Genomic DNA, 21,131 nt, shown 5'->3' with positions numbered 1-21,131 from the left:
GACCGCGGTATACCTACCGTGCACCGTTCAAACGTGGTTTACACCCACACTCGTGCTCGAGTTTCTATACGCCCCACCAGCTCGATATCGACACCTACAACGGCGTAGATCCAACGAACACAGGGAGAAGCTCTCTCTCTCTCTCTCTCTCTCTCTCTCTCTCTCTCTCTCTCTGCCTGTAAAAAGCAGATCCTGCCGTACGAAATTCTCAGCCAGTGGTTCTCCTCGCGCAGGTCAGAGAATTCCCGTGACGGTTGACAAGAATCGTCGACAAGGGGCGGTGGTGGTGCAGAGAGAAGAGAGGCTGGTCCACGGGTATCCTACTCGCTCCCTTGGTGGTTCTCCTGGTGTGTTTACGGGGCGTCTCGACGCAGGCGCCACCACGGGGTTGGGTGGTCACGCTTGGAAGTAGCAACGTCGATCGAATCCCCAATTGGGTGGGAGATGTGGGCACCTGAGGGATGTCGGGGTGGCGGGAGGTTTCGTCTCGAGGTTAGGGGAAAACGGCGAACCCTCCGCACACAACGGTAGACCAACCTATACGGGACTCCGATAACATCGCCGCGACGCGGTTACGCGCGTCTTTGTGAATGGAGACAATGCGGAACGTGGCAATCCGACGCGAGAGAAGGTCGCGACTTTCGTCTTTTCAGAGATATCCGGTTTGGTCATACCGATGACCCACTTCGAACGCTTAGTTCCCCCGTTTCGATTAAACGGACCTTCTCTCCGTGACGTGGATGATAGCTCGTTTCTTGCTTCGTTAATGTCGCTGTGCTGCTGGATATTGGTAATTTCACAATTGGATCGATCAGTGTGGTCATTGCGAATGATCGATCGTTGTCGGTCGATGGGATTTTAATTAACTTTTCGTTGGTTTTGCCAGTCCCGATCTCTAGTTGAATAGGCTTGATTTGATGGTTTTTAGAGCTACTTTTATTCTTCTATTCCGTCATATCGAGAAAGTAGGTGGAGAAATATATTCAAACGCGATTTAGTGTAAAGGATGATGTCAAATTTAATAAAAGTTGTGGAGCATAGTCTTCTCGGTTTACTATGAAAATCTATAAAAATCGCCATGCGCAATTTCTATATCGAACATGTTTAACTTGGTGACTTTTTGACGTGATTTTTGTTTCCTGTGTGCAACATCATCTGTAATCCTGCAGCAAGGTAGGGAAATATCAGGATCAAAATATTTTCATATAAAGTATTTTTATATAAAGGATGATGGAATTTTAATATAAATTATAGAGCATAATCCTATCGGTTTAAGTTGCTGAGGAAATCGATGTACCTATTTGGGTATTGTAAACGTCATATTGATTGATGAAACCTATACGAAGATCCCATAGGAGCAGCTTATGAATCTTCAGCATGATCCTATTACATTAGTTACTGTAACTTTGGTAGTGTGTTAACTGACAAAATTAAAGCGAAATAAGGCAAAGTTTACGTCGTTAACTTCTTTTTAAACAATCGTTGTTTCCATACATATTCCATAAATTCTCTCGCATCTTGACTGAATTAATAATTAAATGTTTTTTTATTCAACTAAATTTACTTTAATTTTTTCAAACGATTATTCGTAGTAATCAAAATTTCATATGCTCCTGCAAATGCAATTGGAATGCTAGAACAAGCACAAAGTACAATAGAGGCGACGCATTCGTTGTATAATGCATGTAAAAATAAGAAAGCTGTCACGCCTCCTGGTTCGATCGCATTGGCTCGTTCTTTGAAAAGGACAACGATTCCATACTCCCGTTACATAAATGTTTGCACGAAAATATTTCTTCTATTTACAAATCGAAAAAGATTTACAAAATAATAGATTTTACAAAAAAAAAATAATAATAATGCATCTGAGTTAAGAAACAAATAACGTCGAGGAATACACTGCCCTATCATGTGTCGAGTGTTGGTAAAAAAAAAACACTCTGATAGAGAAGAACAAAGTTATGAACAAAGAAAAGAGGCAACAGTTAGAAGAGTATTACGATGGAAATGTGCAATTCCACGAACGTTCACGCAACTTCGAGCAACGACAAAGGTTGCATTTCGCATCGGGGGCCGGTTTGAAATCGCTGGCACCACTTTAGGATCGATCAAAAAAAAATTTGGACGAGCGCTCGACGAGGATAACTGTAACGAACATTCATGCTCGATAAAGAACCGACGAGAAGAGAATGTCGACGGATTGATGAATTAATAAAAAAAAAAAAAAAAACAACAAAGGGAAAGAAAGAGGAGGAAAAAAAGAAATAGGAGGAAGAGAAATGCAGCAGTCGGACCCGTGACGGAGCGAATCAAGCTCTGAGATCGCGTTTCTCTTTGTTTATTCGTTCTTTATCTATTCATTCAGCCGCTCTTTTCAGGTTTGCCTACTAATGGAAGAGCAGTTGAGAGTGTGTCAGTGAAACAGGTCGATGTTCTGTCCGACGGGCCTGAATTGAATCCATAGTTCGTCGTAATAATAAAAAGAAAACGAAGAAAAAGCGAGGGAAAAAAGATGGGATTCCATTTGCTTGGCAACTCGTACGACTAATAGAAGAAGAAATCATTTCCACAATATGATCTGTATGCCAAGTTTCGCGTGTTTGTCTGAACCGTGGTTATGATCCATCATTCTCTTCGATCTGGTTTATCTTTCCTTGAACCCCATTATACCACCATGATCGAGTTCCTAACATATTTTCCGGGGTAATAGGCGATCGGTGCAACCCTTGAAAATGCTCGGTGTTTGACGAGGGTATTATATCAAAGTTTCACGCCAATAGGAGGCTGATAGTTTTTTGATGGAAACTTGGTCTCCTGTTATCGAGATGATATTTTGTAGAGATGAGTCGAGATATTTGTTATGGTCTTATCAATTCGACGTTTTGGCAAAATTTTCCGAATCTTTATGCATTTGTGGAATATTTTTCTGGGTAAAAACATACAAAATGGACATAGTGCGCAAGAACATAGAAAATATCTAAAGTAATGTACTTGTTATAATATTTAGAACTGAAGCAGTTGTACAGTTATAGTTGCATTGTATAATTATGTAATTATCCAAGTTTTATACATTTATATATTTTATACTTATATCTACATAAGTATTATATTTTTTTATGATAGAAAGTGTTTTAAAATTGAAGCATTGGGAACAGAAATCTAAAATTCAAAATTATTCAACAATGAAGTTGAAATTTCATGAGGATAGTGCAGGCTTTAATATGTAGATTATTGATACAGTATCGCTGCATGACGATGACCCTGTCAATTATAACACAATGCGCTCGAGAAGCGTACTTGTATTATAATAAATCATACTTGATCACAGCTCGTTAAAGTACATTTCCATTAGAGTGCATTCAGTTGTAGAACACGTACTGTGTTGAATAGACTTGATTATTGTGAGCTATGGTGATAGTATTTAAATACAATTCTGGAGGAAATTACATTTACAAAACATTCCAATGCTTAGTACATTACTTAATTCGGTACTCGCTCTACCGCAATATCAACTCAAAACAACATGTACGTATGTTCCTCATTTCGATTTAGAGAATTAAAATGAGCTATCCGTGATTATGTATCACGCCCAACTACAATTAATCATTGAAATCCATGAGATTTCAGAGTAACTTTATATACAACAGTGTCAACCGAGAAATTTACATAAGTGTCAGCACATAATAAATACGCTGAAAATACAAATAAAGTAACATACAAGAGCCTCTGTGTAATTTATTGAATTTCAATTACAAGCAATAACAAACGACCTTCAATTATTATATATAATACGATAATCATGATTATACGACATATAATTAAATTACAACTGTGTACAAAATTATATTACAAATTGTTCTCTCAGTTATCGAAACAAAGTACATTCTTTTTAATGGTATTACTTCAAAGCCTCTATCCAAATAAATCCTTTATTCGAACAAAAACTAAAGGAAACTTTAACTACGATAAACAACAAAAAATAATGTTCAATCTCTGTACTATTCTGTACTATTCTCTCTCACGTTATTACGAACTAGAATCTCTCTACCCTCTATTTAAAAACAAAAATCTAAAAAATCTGTCAGACCAGAGACCTCTCCATCCGTTATAGGATCCAACTTCGTGCCTCAACTGTAGACTACATTTTCTCGTTACTGCGTTAGCAATCAGTCACCTGACGCACGACCATATGTATCAGCTATCGTCGAATAAGAGTCTGTTATTGCTCCTCGATTTACGAAACCCTTCGGGGATCGCAAACTCACGAAGGGTCGACGACTCTGAACTGCCAGCTTCCACGCGACTGCGTCGGTCTCAAGTGCAGCTCTTAGCTCGAAGGCTAAAAGGGCTAGGAATCTTTGAGCAGGAGAGCTTTCTGAAGGAGGGGGATATATATCGGCTTGCCCTAGACCTTCGTTTCCCTGGCGTTTTACTTAGCCTGAGCTTGCAGTTCTGCGTCCCCATTACAAGACCTCGAGATCACCTAGCCCTCTGGCTAGTCGAGCACCAGTGACCCACCCTTTTTTTCTACCCTTACCTTTCGAAGTGTCTCTCTCCTCTTTCCCTTTCCTACAGATCGCTCTGTACGTTCGTAGAAATTTTCTGTACAAAGCATTTTGAAATTTCTTTAGGAATGTGCAATTTCAAACGGATCTGAAAATGTACATAGAAATTACAGGATATTTATTGCAAGCATACACTTGGCAATTTGACTGTTCAAAATGTTTAAACAGTCAATTATTCGCTATATTAGTAAGCTATAATATTGTAGTCAGTGCAGTCATATTTTTAGCACAAATTATGGCTCTGGTCCAAGCCTTCATTCAAGGATTAGGTGGAAATTTGAGTAAAGTTATCTGTGTTCCTTCTTTTTTTCTTTGTACTTTTGTTATTATTGCACTGACGTTCTTTATGTTTATACTCTGGTGGAAATTCTCTCTCGTACACGAAATAAATAAATAAATAAATAATACATTCGTAACAGGTATCTAACTTTGTCCTAATATTCTTCTTTCTTCAGCTTGTGTATACTTCGGATTTGTTTCAAATTTGATCAACGTAATCGGGATAGTCATATCTGAGCTTGCAATTCCTCGCCCCCATTACGAGACCTCGAGATTACTTAGCCCTCCGGCTAGTTGAGCACCAGTGACCCACCCTTTTCTCCACCGTTGCCTTCGAGTGCCGCTCTTCTCTTTTCTTTTTCTCCACTCCTGAAACCGTCGATTCCACGATTCCTCCCTCGTGCTACGCTCTTTCGTACGTCATTCCCTCGACCACGTTCCCCTGCTTTACACCCGCGCGCGATAAGGGTTCGAACAATGTGGGTTATTACAGAGGGAAACACGCAGAAGCCAGAAGCTACATACGTTAGCGCGACAAATGTTTTCGAAGCTCAGTTCGGTGTTTAATGCAAACGTTGCCTCGACGACCGTTTTCAGCTTTTCCTTTCGCTGATACGCGAGAAGGGTGTCTGGCGTTGGTTTGCTTTGGCTACGTCGTGCTTTTCGTCGCTTTCGTCGAGAGTGGACATAGGGTGAATTTCTGTTTTTGCGGTTAAGAATGATGTAGGGACTTGGCCAAGTACTTGAAATGTCGCGAGCCGAGTAACGTACGCTTTAGCCGCTACATTTACTCGCTCCTGTGTTTCCAAACAGATTAAATTTGAATTTGGAGAATTGTTACATTGTATGGGATTATCTGGAAAGCATAAATCGAATATTATCGTGTAGGACCGTAATAATTTGTACTACTCTTTTTCTTCAAGGTAAGAAGAATCGTAGCAGTAAATACTTTTAAATTCATGCTTCGCTGTAAATATTGATTTTTAATCAATATAAACAATGTCTTTAGCTAGGATCATATAGCGAGCGATTATTTCCACTTTCTTATATCGTTCTTCTCGATAAAAAGAAACGATGCTTTTAAAGTAACAATACGACACAGATGCTTAGTTACACGTATGTGCCAAATAATTGGAGAAGCAAAAAATAAGGAGAATCGCTTAGAAGAAGACGAAAGAAATGTTTGCCGGAAGCGAGACAATTCGGTCCATCCAATAATCGACTTGAAATCGAGTAAGAAAAGTCTCGATTGCCCTGTACGATACAACAGTGCAAAGTGAAGTACAAGGAAATGCTATAAGCGGTTGCGCGAAAAGAAGGCGAACAGAAAGAAAGCGATAAAGTAAAATGAAAAGGGATGCTTCGAACATACTAAAGGAATTCAGTGTTCAACTAGGTAGAAAACTTTATGGCTGATTCACGATATGATAACCACTTAAACTCATCGTCGAGAGTGACGCGAAAAATATTTCCTGTAGAATTTATTACATCGTCGATTTATCGATAGCCAACTTTCTCGCCGTACCATAGCGAATTTTTTTGCAAGTCGACTCCTCGCGTCAGATTTAAATTTTCAGAAGACTCCTTCGAATTTCCTAATTCGTCTAAAATTTTCCCAGAGGTACAAACCAAATGTATAACTGTTAATTTATCATTTTCTTATTCCCGCAAACAACCTTTACAAATTTTTCCTGCGTATTCTGAATCGTTATTTTACACGAACATAAATACACATAATCTTGACCAGTAAATCGTTCTCTTGGTGATTTGAATCAATTATCACGTTTTGCGTGTGATCAACAAACCACGGATTTTTATGCTTTTATGAGAAATCCAAAATAGAGTATTTATCGTAATATAAATTTCTATGGAAATTCCTATTGCCCTAAATTTCTTCGTAGAAATATAAAAATGCATAAAAATCGATCGATCTGGTAATCGATAAATATTCTAATACTTACGAAGGATGGTAGAATGTGCATAAAAACTTTCTGTAGTAGATATTCAAATATTTTCACGAGCTACCGTATTTCACGAGAGATATCACATTGATCTGGTTAATCGCAAACAATCGTTACTTCGTATCACGTGAAATAGGATATCGGATCGTAGTAGCTAGTGGGAATTTCGAATGGCACGAATCTCGAATGAAAGGGAGGATTTCCGCAAATCCAGCGTCCATGACGAGCGAACGTTGGAAAGTGTCTTGAAGTGCTAAACCGTGTGTCGATATTAATACCCTGCCGAAATCCGTATCGAGAAGGAGGGACCGTCCTTACTTCCGGTCCGCTCTTTGAAACTCATGCCGCTGCAACGTGCTCAAAAGGACGAAAATTTAGCCGAGAGAGATCCTCTGGCAAGGAGGAATAACGTCTCGCATATAAGGAAAACTCGTTACAGCCGAAAGCATGTCCTCGTTTCACGAACTTATCGCGAGAACGTTCTACAGCTCCAGCCAAGGTTCAGCATATTTCAGTGCAAGTACTGAAGCAGCTTTTTCAAGATTTTTATGTTTGGATAATGGAAAGCTATGAAAACGGGTAACGAAGATTACTTCGTTTGACACAACGTTTTATAATGGAGTGCGATTATAAATTGAGCAGATGATGTATTATGCGTGTTACACGTGTACACATTCACGACGTATATACGACCTTAACATTCCACAGGGTGATACAAAATTTCAATGAATAGGATGATATCGTAAATTGCATTTACATCGATATAAAAATTATTAGCTTGTGTGTGGAGAATCTTGTGCCACCCTTTCCAAGTAATGTAAGGGGATATTGGCGACGATACGGACGAACGTTATACATACGTGTGTGTTATCTAACGTTTTCTAAAGTTTAAAGGAAGATGAAGGTATTTAATGAATACCAGTTATTGTCTTCGAAGATCGATAAATACGAGATAATGGAAATTTAATTTAGGTAGGATAAATAATTACTATTGCTGAGACTATAAAACAGAATACAGCTTCACTTGTTAAAAAATTGCACATTACTATGAAGAATTTGTTCGAACGTGTTCAAATTACATAATATCATAATATCTGAAACTGAATTCTAGAATTGCTCTCCTCGAAAACTCAAGAAAATATATAAAAAATCCTCTGCGATCTTTGACGAATTAAATATTTCAAAATTCCATTGTCTCAATTTTGCCACTCCTAATAGCCTATTCGTCGATCGAGCCGAATCACGATATCCAGCTTCCTTTTCTTCACACTAAAATTGCAAAAGGAATAACAAGAAACTTTCCGAGTCCGGCGGTTAATCAATTAATCAATCACAGGGAGTGAAACTAACGAGGCTGCCGTGACGAAACAGAAACGAGCAGCCCGACTTCCTTAGGAACTTGGAAGCGGCTGTTCAGGAAGAAACGGGTTACTGCTTTGCTACGGTGTGCCGGAAGTGAATTTTCCAGTTGGATGCTTGCTAGCCAAGTCGAAAAATAATCGCGGAGGGGGATTAGCAAGGGCGTGAAGCAGCGACGTTTCGACCCGGAGGCGCGCAAGCTTGAGGGAAAAAAAGGGTGTTCCGGGAGAGAAAGCCTCGCGAGAAGAAAGCCGCGCCAAGCTTACGAAGCCGAGCTTCCATGTTAAAGTTCTCCTGCATTGCAGAGACTACACGATACAACTCGGCGAAAAGCCATCTTCTAATAAATTTGGCGACGCAAAGCAACTGGGAGAACATAAAATGCGCGTTCTCTTCTTCCATCCTTAACACAGTACGTCTACGCGCTGATCGTACGTTAAGACTGTACATTCTTAGAACGCGGTATTTAATAAATAAATAAAACGATTTCGAATCCTTGTAGAACTTTAAAAATTCCATACATGTCACTTTTTTACATAAAAATTCTTGGATTCAGTGCTATCAAAAGTTATGTATCGTTTGTAAAATGTATCATCGAGATGAAAAGAAAGCCTAAGGTCAGTCTATGAATTTTGAAATTCTGCAATTAAAAGTCTGTCGCTTTAAATGTCTGTTGTATCATCCAGAAAGCATCAAATCCTTGATCCTAAAAATAATATCATTTATCCTAGCATAATATACAGATATAAAAATTCTGACAACAAGTAGGAAACTCTTACACATTTAAGTTGCTCATCGTCTCCATTGGCAATAAAGTTAATTTTCAAAGTATAATTAATTTTTAAATCCTAGAAAGTAGTATATATAAACGTCCGTAAGCATTATAAATTTTATATAAATTATAATAATCTGTAATAAATTGTAATGTTCTGTTCTAAATATTCCAAATATTCTGAACACCGTACAATGATTATTTGTATGTAACGAGCAACTACAGATTCTTATAGCGATTCACAGTCAAGTTGGTGGTTGTAGCGCAGTGGCGCGGAAATCCGGGAATTTTCTGGACAAAAGGAACCCGGAAAATGAAGTCGCCCGGAATCGGCTTTGCGAATAGCGCCGTAAGAACTTCGGAATTAAGAGAGGGTTGTGGTGAGGCGATAACACCGATAATGCGGAACCGTGGAATAGAAAGGATGCCAACTGGTTAAAAGATATGGCACGTCGATCGCGGATGTGCTGGTTCTTCGAAGATGGAACTTTGCTTTTCATGCCGCGGAAATATTTCGTTTTTATTTGTTCTTAGCCCATTTAACGGGAAGTTTTTCACGCAGTCGTAAATTTCTGATAAGAAATTCACAAAGAATTTTGAGGCACCTTTATTATCGTAATGCTTGCTCGGACGAGTATCTTTGTGTATGGTAATGGTCTTCTTAGTTTAAGTCGAAAAAATTTGTATAAAACTGCCCACTGTTAGAGATTTCGTTGGGAAAAGAAACGAAAGGTGGTTCTATAAGATAGAATTTGGTACAAAAATTCACAAATTTTCAATTCTTAATAATATCCATTCATATTCTCCTAAAATTTAGTCAATGGCCAAACATTTTCTCGTTCCTACATTGTTATACCTATTATACACGTTATTATTATTCTACTTGTTATACTTATACAGTATTATATCTATTTAGCAAATCCAAAATATATTTGGATAAAGCCAAAATTTATGTAGGAGTATAGCTTCAGTTAGTTGAACAGAGGTGATATATAATGCACGAAATGTGGTAGACTCGGTATTACCATTGTTATTCAGATTAGGAACTAAATTCACATAGTTTATACGATTTTACTTATCTTACGAGATGAAACCAGAAGAAGTTTCGTTTTATTGTTAAACTGTACAGTATTAAATGATACTCTCGTTATCTTATGTGGGTTATGAAAGTATTTAATTAATACGCTTTTTATTATACAATTTATATTATTTAAAACCTATACTATACGACTTTATATAAAGAGTTCTCATATCGTTATAGAGACATGGACATTTGAGATTTTTAACGTCGAATGTTATATCTGTCATTACCAATCACAGACGATATAAAAATGGAGTTAAAAATTGTTACATGTTTGCTAATAAAATTGTTAACTATTTCACGATATTATTCCGAAGTTTCCGCAATTGATCAGTTGCTTTAAACGGTGAAAATGTACGGACTTAACGCACACAACGCGACTCAATATTAATTCGCTTTTAAAAGCTTTCAATCAGTTTTATCGGGTTCCATCGATTTCGTGGCTCTTTATACAGGACAATAGAATTCTACACTCGTTTTCAGCGTAACGTTTACGAAAAGTGGAAACTATTAATGCGTTTAAGCATAATTTTACGTCCGTCTGTTTTGTTTCGCGAGGCGCAAAACGCGCAACTCGCGTTCCCCCGCTGGCCACCGAGAAACGAAATTCTCGTTCAGAGGTCTAAAGCATAGCACAAAGGCACATTAGACACAAAAGGCACACGAGATAGCGTAATCAGAGCTTTGTTCGTGGTCAACGTACGATATTTATTTTCATTGTGCAATTATTGCCGTAATGTCCATTTCTAATGCGCAATGTTATCGTGTTTAAGTCGCGTGAATTTCACGTACCAGAAGCAGGTATTCCTCATGAATTTCGCATAAGCAGATTCTGCCAATTTGTTGGCAAACTAGCGTCGCTCGCGTTATCGTGTAATTGCACAAGAATACAAGAAAAAGATAGTTAAATATTCCTTCCGTTTACTTTACGTTAAAATCCTAGATGCGTTTATTTGTTTCGTGCTATTTCCTTCTTCATTATTTTGACGCTTTTGATATTATTAGGAAATATACCGAACGATAATCATCGATTTTCATATAATTTCGACATATGGTATAGTTCCCAAAGAAATATTTGACACGTGTATTTTTGTACATCAGTAATATCCTATTTTAAAGGGATGAAAAGTGTTCTCATAGTCGAGAATAAGAAACATATTCAGACTGGTATTTTGAAAGTCGTTGTAGTTAAAAGGATGATCTATATATACTTTATATGTTTATATATACAGAACAATAGAAAATACAATGGCATGACGTATTTTTAGGATTATTTCATCTTTATATAAGTAGGATATAGATAAAATAGACATCTTCCTTTGTGCACGATCATAATTACAAACTAAAAACTAAAAAATAATTCGTCCATTAGTGTAAATCTTCTAAAATGCTGGACAATAAATCCTTTTATTGAATTTTAATCGAGAAACTCGGCAAAAACTTCGACTAAAAATATGATGAAACATTTTCGAAACAGTCTGTACATCTCTGTGACTACTTCACTCTCATCAAGTGCTCTAAAGTGCATCGGACAAAACAACAGACCTAATTGAATCGTTATTCAAGTAGTAGGATGCATATTCACGCAATAGTATCAACACCCTAGCCGAGAGAAAGTTTCATCGGAACACGGAGGAAAAACAGAGAAAGTGAGCGCATACAGATGCACAGAATGCACGTACACCCACGTACATGGTTGCAACCATCCGATAACATCGAATGTACAGGGGTAAAAGAGTACGTGCACGTGCGCGATAGAGAAAGTGCAGTGGCATAGCGAAGGGTGCGAACGAAAAGAGGGTGTTCTTGGCGTGGTCGCTGATTTCAAGGCGAATTTAATTTGTTCTGACGGTGCGCGCCCACTGTGCGACCATTTAAATTGTATTTTGCAAAGATCATTACCGATGCCTGACGTGCTGCGGCTAATTGGAAATTAAATCTTGGAAAAGCACGGAAAAAATTCAAATTAATCGAGATACGAATTTAACAGCGGCAACGTTAATTCTAAATCAACGTTTATTTTGTATTTTGTTTCGACGAATAAATGACGTGAAATTATACTTCTTTTTCGTTTTATTTGCTGCAATTGCCGCGTAATAGTCTGAAATGTAGTCTAAATGTAACTAACGGCAATAAAACTGATTTTAAATTCTGTCGCAAATATCAGGTTACACGTTACTGCAACTATTTGGAAATTAAATATAGAAAGAACTGTGTGAAAATAGAAGATCAATTGATGTTACGTTTAACAGTATTTCGATGCGTGCGTTCAATCCTACATTTTGCAATAAATTTTGATTCAACGTTATATTCCCAGGAATTTCATCGTATAATTCCGCTGGCAGTCATTGTGATCACACAGGATCTTTTTAATTTGATGAATATTTTTGATAAGAACTGCTGTTAGATATTCTTTCTTATTATATTCTTATTATAAATTATTTAAACATAATGAAAAATAAAATAAATGACGAAACTATAATAGCCGAATTTGAAGAACTTTCGAATTGTAGGACGCATAATTTTTATAAATCTAAACTAATGAAATTAATCGATCAATGAGAAAGTGCGCTGAATCATATGAAAAATACTTTGATTAAAAAACCACGCAATTAGAGTTTTACTAATTAATCGACTTAATATGTACCACCACAATTCGTTATGCGATAACTTTCCAGCCCCTATTATCTGGCCAATTAAACGCGACAATCAAAATATCGCCAATATATTGTCAAACACCCCATAACCGAAACAATAATCCCCGAACGCGTTTACGTAAGCTTCACCCGCCACAACACAGAATTCCAACGCAACCCTCGCGTCTTGCCCCCAACCAATCGCTTAATTACCGAATAATCATCGTGCCTGCGGACCGACACGCAGAAATCTGTCTCCAAACATACGTTCCGCCTTCCGAGCTACGTGCACCCCACCGAATATACTTCATTCAACTACTTCAACATTGCCAACAGCACTCTCGCGAGCATCCACGCGCGGGTGCACAAAAGCACAAAGCACGCGACGATGCATCGCGCTGTCGACACATCGATTCGACTTACGCTATTCTCCACCAGCCTCAACCCCTTAACTCCGACCCTATCTCTGTCTTCGTTTCACGGTGCATCTGGTTGTCTCCATGGACGCGATACGCTTACTAAATATACACCACCGCCCAAAAGTTTGTGATAGTATATAATTTATTAGATTAACCCAGAAGTAATGCGGAATTTAAAATAACGGATCCTGTTACCTCATCAGCCTCGACACTGGGAGTTTTATAAAGTTAGAGTAGAAAATTGGTAGAGTATAAATGATTGGAATGGAAAATTAATAGGAATAATAGGATAACTTACTATTTACAAAATTATAAATGCTGACATCCAAGATATTATAGAGTAATTTTGTTATTTAAAGAGTTTACTATTGTCTACCGGTTTGGACGACAAACTATAAATAAGACATAGAAGATTCCTCCAAATTCATAGAGAGACTGTCGTAATTCATTTCAACAATTAATTGTAACATACCGGAATACACGAATTAATAACAAACCAATGGTCAAAACCACTACTTACTGTCTCTAACAAATATATTATACACATTCCCTTCTCAAAAACCTCGAATCACTTACAATCTAATAACGATGAATTTGGAATCTTTTTATGGAACAGTACGAATAAATTTTGAAACTTTAGTATACCTCCAACGCATAAACATGGATAAACATTGATACAAGTCCACAAAATTGTTCGCCTAAGAACTTATGAGCGGCAGTGTACAGCCGCACGTAAACTTTTCCACCCTCTGTTGCGCGCGCGGTCAACCCCCACGCAAATCAGCCAGGCCAACCCTGGATAGGAGTTGCGGAGGGTTCGACGAAGAAGGGGTGCGACGTGTTTCGTGTTCGTCAGAAAGTTCGGCAGCACGAAGGAACGACGCTGAAAAGCACGACAAGGAAAATAGCAGGAACACTGGAGACAAGTTTCACCGGCGGGGGTGAAAAAGGGGCGACACGACGGGATGTACACCGGCTCCTTCCTTTGCAACTCGTGCCGCCCCCGAAGGAACGTGTCCCTGGTGGAATACGGTTGTTATATCTACGATATACTTCCGGGATAATAATTATTCCCATGGAGGGCCGTCGCGGATCTTTATAAAACAAGAATTCCCACCGCCTTGTGGAAGAGTTTATTTAACAGGGGTGGCCGAACTTCAGCGACGGTATTCGGTTTGCCCGGCGATTGTTCGCTGCGATGAACGTTGATGAAGTTGGTGAATGCCGCGTATTGTTCGCGATTACTTGCACGCCGGTCAATTGCGATTGTTTTGCGACTGTACGAGCTGTTGGTATTTCGACGGATTTTATTTTTTGTTGGAATTTATAGATGCTGCTATTTTCTTTTTTTTTTTTTCTATATATTCTTTCGTCGTTAAGGAACGAGGTTTAAGGAGAAGATTACTTCAAATGAGAGGGAAGATTCTTCGTTTTGGAGATCTTTTTAATGGATGAATATGTTGAGGGTTGAAATTTGGGGTAAATTTGTCTGTGGTTCATCAACTCGGAAATTGCGAGACGATAAAATGTTACATATCTGTGTAAAAAAACTTAACCTTCGCGATAATATTATTAATTTCTTTTTAGTTTCTGTTTGTAGATTCTATCTAAGCTAAAATTAAACGTAAAGTGCTTTCATAACCTTAACGATACAGCAGTGAATATTTGTTGAAACAAAATAGCGTCGTATGGAAGGAAATATTGATAATTAGCGATACTGTGCATGTCTAATAAGAAAGAAAATAATACTAATTTAAACAATCTTGGAATATGTACAGAATTTCTAAATCTCTCGTCATACAAACTCGCTTAAATGTTTTGATGTTTTGTCTGTATTCTAAAGTTTGAGATAAGAAAATTGGATGCAAACATGATGTCAAACTTTGATTATCGAGTTTTATTATTGCAACAGAAAGTTTCGAGGTATTTCATTAAGAAGACGGCCTAAGTTGTAATACCGTGAAAATTCGATCGTTTGTATTTTACTTGTATGTTTAAGCAAAGAATAGTCTTCGTTTGTAGTTCGTGTTTAATTTACCGAGTTTGTTGAAAAGTTTGTAATTATCTTTAACAACTATGACGACGAATTTTCTGATATGAACATTTAGTTTCCACTTTCTACATTGACTGCTCGAAAATTGTTTCGAAATTTAACGACTTGTACAAGTTATATCTCCTTAATATATCTCCAAAGAATATCGAAGCTTTTAATTTTTTTTTTTCTTTCTTTTTCTTGCAAAACTCATCTTTGGATTTAAAACTGTGATAACATGGTATGACGTGATGTTTCGGGAATTATTTTATTACCATCTACCAAGTAGGTATTCTATTTTGCCATTCTATAATATTGTTATATATAATTTAGAACAGCCATTAATTCTTAGTTCATCTGTTAGAACGAAGAACGGTAGTATCAACAGTAATGTAATTTTCTCATAAGCGAAGGAAAATTAGGTTACAGAGTATTAAACAGATAACGCGTGGTTATTGAATTTAAATACTCATATTCGCTTCATTAGGCTTTGTTAGAAGAGTTAACGTGCCTAATTAAAACCATTGTAACACACTACGTGCTTTACATTATTCTGCGAAGAACCATACAATGGACCATTAACACAACTGCTCCGTATAAAACTATACATATTAGGGTTCCTATTAGGCTACTGGTTATTTGTTTACTGGAAAACTCTGAGAAATTTTACTTTATCTAATATTTTACATCATAAATATCTCGCAATTTTTATATATTTTCAGATTTGTTTCAAACTTTATCAACTTGATCGTTTGTATTTTATTTCATTGTTCGTATTTTATCAACGCGATAATTGTATAACGTCGCACACATATTCTGCAGGATATATACACCATAGGTTTCCACAAGTGTCTAAATATTTTCGTGAGCCTATGTACGAGTATGATATTAATAAAGGCGAATAATTTTCGATTCAGCACTAGAATCACTGTCGCAACATTTATCCAATCGATCAGACGCATCGATAAATTCGCAGAGGAAAGAAATACAATAAATCTGTAACCGATTACTTTCCGTTGGACAAGCAACGTAGAATTTATTTCATCGATTAAATCAGCATCGCCCTTTCCCGTGTGTGTACATGTGTATCTTTTTTCCTACATTTCGCCTGAAAACAAGATAGGATAAACTGCAATATTGATTTAACGCGTGTCAAGAAGGTAAACGTTTTATTGCTTTATTCGGCACGACTAAACGCTGTCACAAACGCCCTTGGCTACGACGCAGTGGACAGCCTGTCACCCTCCGGTGAAATCGTCCCGCTCAAACAACTTGATAGTTTAGCTCTCGAAGCGAGATTGTAAGACTTCTTCTCAAACGAATCTCCGTGTCGGGCAAATAGACACAAGCTGCTTAAACTCACCGAACAGATTGCTCTCGTCTCTATCCATGAGCATCGCCTATATTCCCTCGCCATCTGGAACCTATATTTTTGTTCAGATTATCGTTTCGAGACCAGTTCGTCCCTTGAACTTTACAGAATGTTCATTTCTCTTGCATTATTTCCCAGCCATCGACTACGACGGAGTCGGATTCGACGAAAACGCCGTGAAAGATGGAACAACATGAATATTCATTGCTGGAAATTTGGTGCTGCGAAATTTGTTGCCGAGCGCTGTGAAAAGTAGGTTGGGCCGATAACAATTTTGGGTAGGTTACAAAATAGCTGAAGGTAGTGAATTTTTGTCTGCTTTTATTATGGAGATAAGCCTAATTTTGATTAAAAATTGTTGTGATCCCGACGTAATTTGGTAGCTTAAATGGAATATTTTAATAGGACGTAAGTGGAAAGAGAATATAATATACCGTTTAGGTTCAAAGATATGTCTTTCAAAACTAAATCCGTGAAATGTTTGAGAAAGGAACGTATGTTTAAAAAATATTTATAGATATAGCGAAAATATATATTTCGTTCTAAAATCAAGCAAAAAATAATTTAATATTAAATACGTTAACGAAAATATTAAATTTAAAAACTGGTCTCATCTAAAAGAATGGAATATGTGAACGCTTGCAAAGCGTTTATTTAACATTTATTTAACTTTATGAAGTAACAACCTATCTCCCGGATGAATTTTTTACGAGGAGCTCTTACCCTATAAATTTTTAATGTATCTGAAACTCATCTATGTAATTAACTTATATCGAACAGCGTACAAAAAATGACTCAAAATTATTTTGAAGATTCCGTTAATTGCTCTCATAGAAGCGACGTAAAGCAGACGGTCGGCCATTAATTAGTAGCTGGCGAGTTAAAAACGAAACGTTAAAAGTACGAAGCTCGGCGTTGACGCTACTCTGTCATTTTCCCGGTAATTAAGCAACTTCTGTTCGTACCGATATTTTTAATCGTGAACGACGTGGCTTAACCCAGATTTCAACCGGAGCATGTTTTTACCTACAACATGTTAAAAGTCAATGGGGAAATAAAAAGATAGATACCGAGTCAAAAAAAAAAAAGGAAGGGGACGGAAACAGAGAATCGTACCGTGACATCGTATCTGAAAAAAAGATAGAGGAAAAAAAAGAATGAGATACGAAAGAAGCGTTGCCGAATTTCGTTTCTCTTTTAGCGGTGTTTGCCGAAGAAAGGGGAAAGAAGAGGGTTGAAAAGGGGTTGAAACACCGCTGGAGGATTCAAACGACGAAACAAGTATCGTGTTGCAAAGCCTTGACGGCTACAGACGTGCGCGACTCATTTTCGGAAGTGGTTCATTTTTTATTATTCCTTTTTCCCTCTCTGAGTCGTGAAATGTCGTTCAGGAGCGTATCCTCTCGATGGAACGTCGACGAGGTTGCATACGGGGAAACGCTGTTTCTCCTTTCTCTCTCTCCTTTCATTTCTTTGTATTGGCGGTGCTTTCATATCAAAATGATCTTATTGGATCGACGGAAAGACTAGCAGAACTCCCGCAAAATAATGGCGAGTAATGAAGAATATAAAACGGACTTTGTACGAAACATTTGAAGTTAATACGCGTAGTAAGCACAGAAGCTTAAAGTAAGCAGGCAAATAGAAAGACAATTCAGTTGTTTTCGTATTCCAGCTCTCTTTGATGGAATTTGTGTCTTAATTGATGCTTATTGCGTTGTTTATAATAGAATATCAGGCGATCGCTGCAGTCAAAGGAGAGAGAACTGTATATAAATTAAATGGTATTTATTTCTTCTGCTGTTACAAACAGTTTACTTGTCTGAAGCATTTTTTGACGAGAACGAAAATGTTACGTGTAATATAAGTTATTAATACGAAACTAGCATTAACTATGTTACCTGTATGTATGGTATCAAATTATCTTATTGGCTATTAGTTGTCACTAAAAGTTAGGAATACTACCCAGATTAACATAACATAAAGAAATAATATCTATGAGTTTGTCGAAGTACGTAAAGGAACATATAACGATCTCAGAAGAACAGAAAATTGAATCATCGATTAATTAAGCTGAAAGCTAGTTTAATACGTTTATCGATGGAGACAATCGTCGGAAGTAACGGATACGGAAAAACATGGTACACCGAGCGACTCAAATTACAAGACAAATGTTCGAGGAACGGCTGGCGAGAGATGAGCACAACTCATTCTCGAAAGTGCTACGTTTCTCGTGGCTCCTTTTCTCTGTGCCAGCCAGGACACGCAATTTAGAATGCATTTCTGTAATTCAAAACGCAAGGAAAGTTTCCTGAATTCGAGAAAAAAAAAGAAGAGAAAAGGAAATAGAGAATACGAGACAGGAAATGCCAGAGAGTTGCGGTCGAAGAACAGAAAGACGCCTCGCTGAGAAACTTTCCATCCGACGTTTATTTCATTTTCAAGCGAGTATAAAAATATTCTACAATACAATAAAGGAATTTGAAATTTCACTAAAAGATAGAAAGATAGGAAAATAGGAAACAAATTATAAAACACTAATTATAAAATGATCGATTATAAAATAAATCGATTTCGTTCTACAGATAAAATAGCGATACAATGGTAAAATTAATAAAGCACTTAGTATTGTATAATATGTTCAATAAATCGGAATTTAGCCAAGGCACTTTGAAAGATCTCATCCGTTAAAAGAAACTCTAGGAACGAGTCATACGTTGCAGAAAAATGGAAACAGACGTATATCTCTTTAGCTCTTCGTTCTTCTTTTGTACATATTTTTTCGAAGAAAGAACTAAATAATATCTTTTTTTACCAAACAAATATTTTATTATTTAACAATTTTATTCATTTCATGAATGAAATCTCTCTGATTATTGTGAATTCACGTTAGAACACTCAATGAAATTATCTTCCTTCGCAAAATAAAGAAAAACCTAATGATACTATAAAACAAACAAAATGCGTAAACTCCCAATTTAAATTCCATTAGCCTCCCAATTAGAGTTTCAGAAACATTTTTACGCGTACACGCAGTATTACGCAATTGATCATACAGGCAAGAGTTCGTTGAAGAGATATCTTTCTCTGTTCCACTCTGAAAACGAAGAGAATCAAATCGGAAACCCAGAAACAGCGATATCAGCAAGCACGAAGGAAGAACGCAAAAAGTTCACACGAAAGAACATGGAACAGAGAAAGAAAGGAGACAGGAGAGAATGAAAAAGAACTAGAAGGCTGGCAGAGAAAAAAAGTACTGGCACCGGAGAGACGCATAATAGCAAAGGACTCAAACGAGGAGACAAGTGTCGTGCGACAAAGGGCCACCGGTAGGGGTTGCGCACGACTCATTTTCGGAAGTGGTTCATTTTTTATTATTTACAACCTCGTATACATGGTCTCGCTATGCTTAGACTAGCTTCCACCCCTGTATAATCCGACTGGAAGGAATAAAGAAGGTGAAACGAATGGTATTGCCTGGAAAGAGAGACGAGATCGAATATAGTAATAGTCGCAGGAAATAGGGAAGAATGAACGGAGGTGGATGAAAAGGGGAAGAGAATAGAGAAGAGAAGATGAAAGGGAAGATCGAAAGGAAGAAAGGAGGTCCTTCTTGCGTGTGAAGGTGAGACGAATAGTATTGCATGGGAAGGGACATGAGATGGAATACAGTAACATTCGTGAAATGTGTGGAAGAATGAACGAAGCCGGATGAAAGGGAAGAAGGATGGAGAGTAGATAAAAGGAGAGATCGAAAGGAAGAAAGAAAGTCCTTTTTGCGTGTCACAGAGTGAAAGAGGGTTCGTCGAAGATGGTCGTGAAAGGGTCAGGATGGCTATCTGGTGTCGGTAGAGTAAGAATAGAGAATTCTGCGAGCGTTGTGTCACAGTTTCAAACGTCGACGACTTTGGAAACGGGTGAAGGCGGGTTGCGCGACAGAAAAGCTGCTTCGATGGATAGTTTCGAAGAGTTGCTGGCCCGGTTGGACCTCGTGAACGACTTTTCATCTGGCCTTCGATCATCGACTCGTCGAACGGCTAAAGTGGCCAATTTTATCAAGTTTTGCCGACGTAATTACTGGTCGGTGTAAATAGGACAACGAGCTACGCGATAGACCTCCTTCGACCTATCTTCTCGATATGGTTTTTCCTCGATCACTGTAATTAAAATGTAACTGGATCGGAAGGGAACGTTGCCCGATTCATGGGATTAAAGCGTTTCGATCGAGGGATGACCGATAAGGACATTAGCGTGTACTACGTTCTGGGACGCGTTTGAAGTTTGTTAGCGATGCGAAGGAACTGCGTACTGAAGCTTGATCAAGAACTAAGAAAAAATGGATGAGACGTGCGTTAATTAGAATCATAAATGAAAAACATGATAAGTCGTATTTCTCGTGTTTTACAGAGCAATTTCAGAAATCGATATTAAACTATTAAAACTATTTTTTTTTTTTTGTAATCCTTTTGATAATTAGATAGAAACTAACATTATTCGTTTCTTACAAAAGACTTTGAATTTATCATTCATTTTCGAAAGACTAATATCCTTAAATCCATCAAACTATCGCCTTCTATAATTATTTCATGACAAAATTCTTATTTCTAGCTACCAAATGATATAAAAATCAGAAATTTATCAAAATCGAATGTGTA

Source organism: Bombus vancouverensis, chromosome 8 (genome assembly GCF_051014615.1).
Source record: "Bombus vancouverensis nearcticus chromosome 8, iyBomVanc1_principal, whole genome shotgun sequence".
Classification (NCBI taxonomy): domain Eukaryota; kingdom Metazoa; phylum Arthropoda; class Insecta; order Hymenoptera; family Apidae; genus Bombus; species Bombus vancouverensis.
Note: the sequence above shows the minus strand (reverse complement) of the source record.